The sequence below is a fragment of the Rhipicephalus sanguineus genome, chromosome 4 (assembly GCF_013339695.2).
Source record: "Rhipicephalus sanguineus isolate Rsan-2018 chromosome 4, BIME_Rsan_1.4, whole genome shotgun sequence".
Lineage (NCBI taxonomy): Eukaryota > Metazoa > Arthropoda > Arachnida > Ixodida > Ixodidae > Rhipicephalus > Rhipicephalus sanguineus.
In genome coordinates, this window is record NC_051179.1 from 70,545,465 (window position 1) to 70,553,025 (window position 7,561).

Sequence of the window (7,561 nt, forward strand, 5' to 3'; positions counted from 1 at the left end):
ACAAGCAAAAATGCGGTTCTTAATCAAGTTCACACATCTTTTCACAGCAAAAACGTACAGCAGTATACACTGGCAACACACAACCAGTAACAGTGTTAAGTGGAAAGGATACATTGCGAGTGCTGCACAGTCCACTCCTTAGAACCTCCTTACAGCAAGGCCCCTTAGAGTACTAAATGTAAGCCATTGTAAGCAACTGGTGTAAGCAGAATTAATATTTAAGTTTTCAATAATAATGCCTCCCCCATTTCTCGAATGCAACTCTGTTTGTGAAACTTCACTGGTGAACAAGATAGGCATGCAATTCTGGCAGGCAAATATGTTACCTGTTCAATATCCTAGCCTAGCAAGTCAAATTTCCTCGATCATGCAATCTGTTCCAACAGCATGATAAAATTGATTTGGCAATTTGGCTTTACTGTATAGTATTGTCACACGTGCTCCTTTCTTTCTATGCTTTATGTTAACGCCCCCTTACACGCGTTACTACTGCCTTGCGCAAACCGCGCCAGAATGTCTGGGAACATTCCAGATTTCTTTGGGATGATCTGTTAGACTTGAGCGCGGAAACTCGAACAGCCAAGTCTTTTCTGGAACTAACGCGGCCACCAGTGATAAGGCTGGAATGTTCGATGTCGCACGTATAAATGCCGACGCGCTTTAGCGCTGAGCAGTTTTATCGACGGCCGACGCCCTGTTTGCCGCTATCAGTGCACGGCGTGTATTGCTGTAGTTTGAGTTTCCATCTCCTGGCCACAAGTTCAGCCAAATAAAGTTTCATCTTGAACACGCCGACTGCTGTCTTCGTCGACGTTGTGACCCCGTGACAATATGTACAATAAAATGCCATTTTATTTGTTCGCCCTCTTGTGTGCTGCATCCTTCCTTTGTTCCTTAAATGCTTGAGACCGCACAACTTTCATCAGCATTTCACCATGTAATTACAGCGGAGATGCGGCACGAAGGCCTGTAGTTTCTTTCCTACATTTGTGCCTGACTGGTGCATCACATTAACCACTTTTTTTTTCCCGTTGACAAAGGAATTGTGCTGTCACATTGATCTTATTAACAAAATAGGTGTTTTCTTTAAGAGTGAACACAGTACTGTATGTGGCAGGCATTTGGAAGTAGGGCTTTGAAATCTATAAACACACCAGTTAACCAGCTTGGTATTCCTTGCAGAGTTCACAATACATTTGCGATAATTCCTTGGTTCGTTACGATTACTTGATAGACAAGCACAATACAAAAACTGCACTCTTGTATAAAACAGCACCTGCCAAAATTAGAGTAAAAAATTTTCATAAAAAATTTTGCAGGTTTCTACCTACATAAGCAGCACCTACTGGTAGTTTCACGCAAAAAAAAAACAAAAAGCATTTTCCATCGAAGAAAACAACAGACATAGCTTAGCTATGTCAACCCATGGCTGTAAACATGAAACTCGTCGGCATTATCTCATGGCCTGTTTATCAGGCATCAAGGCAGTTTCATTTTGTAACAAAGTTGCTGCTTCCAGTAAACAAATCATTCAGTAGAATAGTTTGTGACTCTGCTTAGAAGTTATGGTAATAAAATAGTAATCAGTCAGTCAGTTAAACTTCACCTACAGAACAGCCCTACTAGCAAGACCTCAAAGTATCAAAAAAGAATAGGTGGATACATTGAGAGGAGCTATATATAGTATTTTGTTGCTGACCTCAAGCCACTCACTGTAACAATCATCAAGCATGACAAGGCACACCGAAAGGCATAGCAAGCTTGTACTGAAATGAGCCCTAACTTGCGTAGCAGATAGAGGCACACGTAATAAATTACCTTTTTAAAATTGTGTAAAATGGATACATAGTAAACAGTATGGCGGTTACCACAATAGAAAGCTCAGCTTAATGTGTAAAAAGCACCCAATTGCATAGAAAGAGCAGCAGTACAAGCAGCAATACCACCTGCGCATGACAAAGAATGTTCACAACACACACCAAGCACCAAACAGAAGTAATGAACTATGATACAAGATGCCTTCACAATGCAAAAGATTGCAGCAATGCACTGATTACGAGCAAAGTCATCAACTTTCTTACATCAAGGGGAAATGGACCAATGATGCAATGACCAGTGATGTGAAACATTGACATTTCAGCTCCTATGTGGGAGCCGAAACGTTGACACATAGTACTCCTTCTTTGGTGGCCAACATCTTGTTTCACGTCGTCTTTTTTTGTTTTGTGACATTCTAAACGTCCACACTACTCGTGCACAGCTCCAACTATTAATCAGGCAAATAAATGAGCTTTTCTGCGGAACACAAAAACAGTGCAAGAAAATGAATCATCCCATAAGCTCTATAGTATTCACATCCATATTAAGATACGAGTGCATATCACTGTCATCTTTTTGTCCCCTGAATTGAAATAATTTGCCTGACCTCCACCTCTGGTTGTATTCAATGATCACTCAGAATACAATACATACAGCTTGATAAAAAAATTTATAGCTCCAGAAAACCATAACACATATGATAAGTGAAGAGCATTGAAGTGTACATAGTCTAGTGTGGAGCAGTCAATCGACAGAGATAAAATAAGCATCAGATTTGGAAACGTCAATAAAGATATATTATGCTGGTCTCCTTACCTCAATATAAAGTTACATTAATCTAGGGCTTTATATGATACATGCCATTTGCATTTTAAAACACCTCACTTTGCACAGATTTCTAAAGTACTTTTGTATGGTACACGTATTGTTGCCTCATGTAATACAGTAGAACCCCGCTGATACGTTTTTGAAGGGACCGTAGGAAATAAACGTAAGAGACGGGAAACGTAAGAGCCGAAAAACAGGAAAAACGGCAAAATATTTTGTGGTACAGAATTTTATTTCAATTCTTACGAGCAGCACGAAAATTGGCGCGCTCAGCCGCGATCTAGTCGATGGATAGAAACGCGGAGCTTAGGACGGCCTCATCCACAGAAATGTAATCAACGTATGTGATTTTTTTAACACCAACAGCTGTAGGTATGAAAGAACTAAGCACACGCAATCACGACCGGCGCGGCGAGTCCGACCGCGAACCGCACGCACGACCATGGGAGCTCCAACCAGCTCGAACTCCTCCCGTTCTCCGACAAATAACGATGATGATGAGTCTACGCCAACGCGATGGCAGAAGTGAATGCCAATCTCGAAGGCCTTGCTTTCGCAAGCAATTACGTCATACACGCCATGTTTGTGAAATGCAAATCTCAGAGGCTATGCTTTTGTCAATAGTAAATGCCAATCTCGAAGGCCTTGCTTCCGCGAGCAGTTACGTCATAGACGCCATGTTTGCAATTTGAATCTCGAAGGCCATGCTTTTGTTTGCATCAATTGAAAGATTCTGTTGTTTGCGCCTCTCATGCGGCTAATATTACGGTCAAACGAGGCCAAGCTGCGTGAAAATGCGCCATGGCTGCTCTCTTTGGTAGTCACTCTGTCGGCTCCGGGCGCACTTCGCGACGTATCATACGGGAACGGTCTGACAGTTACGACGTAACAGCGGGGTTCCCAATACATTGTATCCTACGGGAGCTATGCCGGGACCGGCGGAAAACGACGTAACAGCCGGGAAAACGCAGCAGTGAGGAACGTAACAGCGGGGTTCTACTACATGCTTTGAGTTCAGTACTGTGCATCTTTCTAGGCTGTCTGTATTTTTGCTATGTAACTCTTGGTTGCAGAATTTTGCTATGGTTGTGAATAACCCTCCATGAAAGAATATAGGTGAATTTTTAAAACATGTATTTACTGTAAATGTTTCAGAGAAAAGATAAAGTTAAATTTCTTTGCACTAAATATTTGCCAACATGTCTACGATGAGACTAGCTTGACAAACAAACAGAAAAGTGAGCAAAACACATAAAAATTGACTTCTATTTCAAACACCTATGAGCAACTGTGTTGGAATCTTAATATACCAATAAAATGTTGAACGAGTGACGCTACATTCATTTTTGTGTTAAAGGGGTCATGAACCACTTTTCCAAGTAATGATCTAATGGCCTCAGTATCGGAGTGTACTGCCTCCCGAATCGATTGCCGCAAAAATTTCTCGAATCCGTCAAGAATCAGCGGAGTTACGGGGGTTTGGCGCACGCTCCCAGCGCTTTCTCTCTTTTCTCGTGCCGACGAGCGCACTGGAAGCTAGACAGGGAGGGATGGCATGGGGGAAAGAAGTTACGCCAGTGCGCGTCATGAAACGCGATCGCTCTCCCGCTGTGATTCGCTTGCGCGAGTGCGGCTACCGTGTACTGAGGAGTGCGGCGCCGGCAAGTGGCGGCGCCCCGCGGCAAGAAGCGCATCTGATCCGAACACCGCTCTCGATTTACGTCGGCTATCGGCCAATAAACATGCTATGTCTCTTGCGACGTACAGCGGACAGACGCCCCGCCCACCGACGAGAGTGAGAACCGGCCTCTGTTTGAAAAGAGGGTGCCTGGGGAAACGGCAACTTCGCGCTCCGCTTGTGGCCATTACGCGGCGCGCACGACTGTAATATTTGGCAGAGCAGTTCATGGCCGTGTCAGCTTTCCGCAGGATGTGTTTTTTCAATCAGCCCAAGGGGTGCTTCATGACCCCTTTAAATAAACAGATGACTCGTCTTCTAGCGCAAAACAATAAAAAAGCTACGTGACATCCAACACATTGGACAGACAGTAGTTGTCTTTTCTTTTTTTAACTTTTCTCATGCCTCCTCTGATGATTGTCATTGTAGTATCTGACTTCCTAACATTGTTGTGCTACGACAACAAGTATGGAGCCATGAGTGGCAACAAAACAAAATATAGTCGCAAAACATTTTCTGCTACATCATTTGTTTACACCATTTAAATGACACTATAAGCTAGTTCTATCACTGGTGAAATTGTTTTCTTTACAGATATACCTCGCACATTGAGCATACTAGTTTTAGCACCACAGTACATGCAAACACTATCTTCCATCGCATTGCTTTCAGGCACGTTTATTAGAATTACAAGTGACAACGATTTGAAAGACAAGAAATTGTGTAAACTGGTTCGGTGTGCTGGCATCACAAAATTTCGGTGACGCACGAAACGATACAAGCCTGAATGCAGTAGCAATACAGATCACCCTGTACATTTTTGGAAACTAACAAGTCATGAGGGGTCAATCAGAAACTGAAGGGAGCCAGAACTCAATGCAACTAATGAAGAAACAAGGATATAAAAATAGCTTTACAGCATTAAATGAAGTGCTCAGTTTATGAATGCATCTTCTCCTGCAATTTTCACATCAAGTGGGAGAAAAACTGAGCACTGAACTGCATTGCGATTCTGCAAGGCACACAGGTTCCAGAATGAACGGTGTGTTCCAGAATGAACGGTGTGCATTCCGAATTTTCATCGCTTCTTCTATAGCACCACTTCACTATATTCCACTATCTTAATCGTAGAATGTGTCATCACAGCTCTCCAGTGAGTCCGACCGCACCAAATGAATGCACAAGTTCGAAAATATAATTTCAAAAACAATTTGATCGTGATAGAAGTATAGCCTTTTAAGGGAGTTTAAGAGATCAGAACCACCAAAATTTGGTTGCATTTCCTTTACCACAATTCACAAAGAATCACTGATCATAAATTACAGTGCACAATTCACGAGCACTGTTAATTGTTCTGAAAAATGGATTTGTTCAAAATGCAGTCACGGCTTCCCTGGCAATCGAAAGAAGTGCCAGTGACATTCAAATGCGTGTGGCCAATCTATAAACGGGAAAACTATCTTTCGATGTGTACAGCATGGAGCGATACACACACGAAAGCTTAGAGACAAACTACAAAACATGATGTCACAAAGTTTCGTTGATGTCAGTTTCTGCACAGGAAAAGCAGATGGTGTTTGTTCCCACTGTCAATGACTTATGCATGCATGAATCTCTTAGTAGTATAAGTAGCATGATCAGCGTTTTTCCTGGTTGCCAAATGATTATGCAAATTTCTTTGCAGAAGGCACATGCTGGTTTTGCGTAAGTAATGAATACATGTGGCTGAAGGGGCATAGCAACAATCTTTAAACATGGTGAAAAAACATTATTAGCCTGAAGGCAGTCATGGGTACATTAGTACCAGCAAGAGGTAACAGTATTACAGTTAAGAGTTATTTAGGGCATAAATTTGCTCATTTAGTGCATAAATTTGTCCCATTTGCTGATCAAATAATGTCATTTTTCCATAACTGTAAGAACTTTAAAATGTCACAGCTACAATTGATATATTTCATTTATGTTCAAATTCATGGCAAGGAGGTATTGTCATCTTCCTGTGATATATATGCCTGCATATCAGTGTTATTCCTTCGCATTCTTTTTTGTTGATAAAACGTCATTATATTTGTTAGGTGCGACCATAAGCGTAATGGAGCAACGATGCCATTAGCATGTAGAAAGAAACAGTGTTACAGTTATAATTTACTTTTAATGGTTAATAGATTTTCAGGCTCAAAGAAAAAGGTGTTGCAGGGCCCCTTTAACCTCACAGTACACATGGTTTAATTAGGTGTGCATGGAATTGGTTTCATTATGATGAGGTCCTCACATACACAAATACCATTCTGCGTAGTGCATCACTGTCTTTCATACATGATGATAAGCCTATTGACATTTTGTGTATCAATAAAGGACGCCTGTTCGTGCAGTGCTGTTAGGGGGGGGTGCTACCCATCATAAAATACGGCCAGCACAACCAACTCTACTGGCACACGATATCTCAAGAGGCAAAGTGACAATTCCTTCTCATATAACCCTTGCTACATTTAAATTAAGGCAGTTTTTCCACTTTAAACCGCAACAACCTCTTTCACCCCTACTATCATCATTATTGTCTACACACATGCATTTGGTATAATAATGAGCCAGCACCAAAACTTTCTGAGCCGAGAGTGGTACCACGACGCATAGCGTAGTGACAGAAGAAAGCAATTTTCGGGAGAACACATTTACAGCTTGAGAACGCTGTGCTTTGTTCACTCTAATCAAAAATAGCGCTTTCCTTACGTGAATTAAGTGCAGAAACATGAAAGCCCGAGTTTTCGATGCCTGTGACCCCCCACAAAGGCAGTGAGCATAGCTTTTGCTCTGCAGCAGTGCTGCAGCTTATTCGACTAGCCCTTCGATCATAGGCCGGTTTGATTCACCCGTGCCACATTGAACCAGTTCATGGAGGGGCACGAGGAGATAGGAAATTGTGAAGTTCAAGTTCAGAGGTGTACATCTTACTTTTGCCTGCTTAATGTGTGCTGCTCACATAAGTTTGAACGGTGCAAACTGCATGTATGGTTGTTACTGAGGTGTGAACGCACCTCACATTGCGTAGGAGCAGTAGATGCACATCAAGCAAAGTTGAAACGACACCTGCACCACTGTCCCGCATCGTCTGCTGCTGCTTTGCAGCTACACATATGTACTAAGCCGGCACCATCAGCACAGAGGGTGCAGAACAGTCGCGAACCGGTCCTGCACCTTCCAAAATAAACTGCGTGGTTCAGAAGACGCGTACTGTTG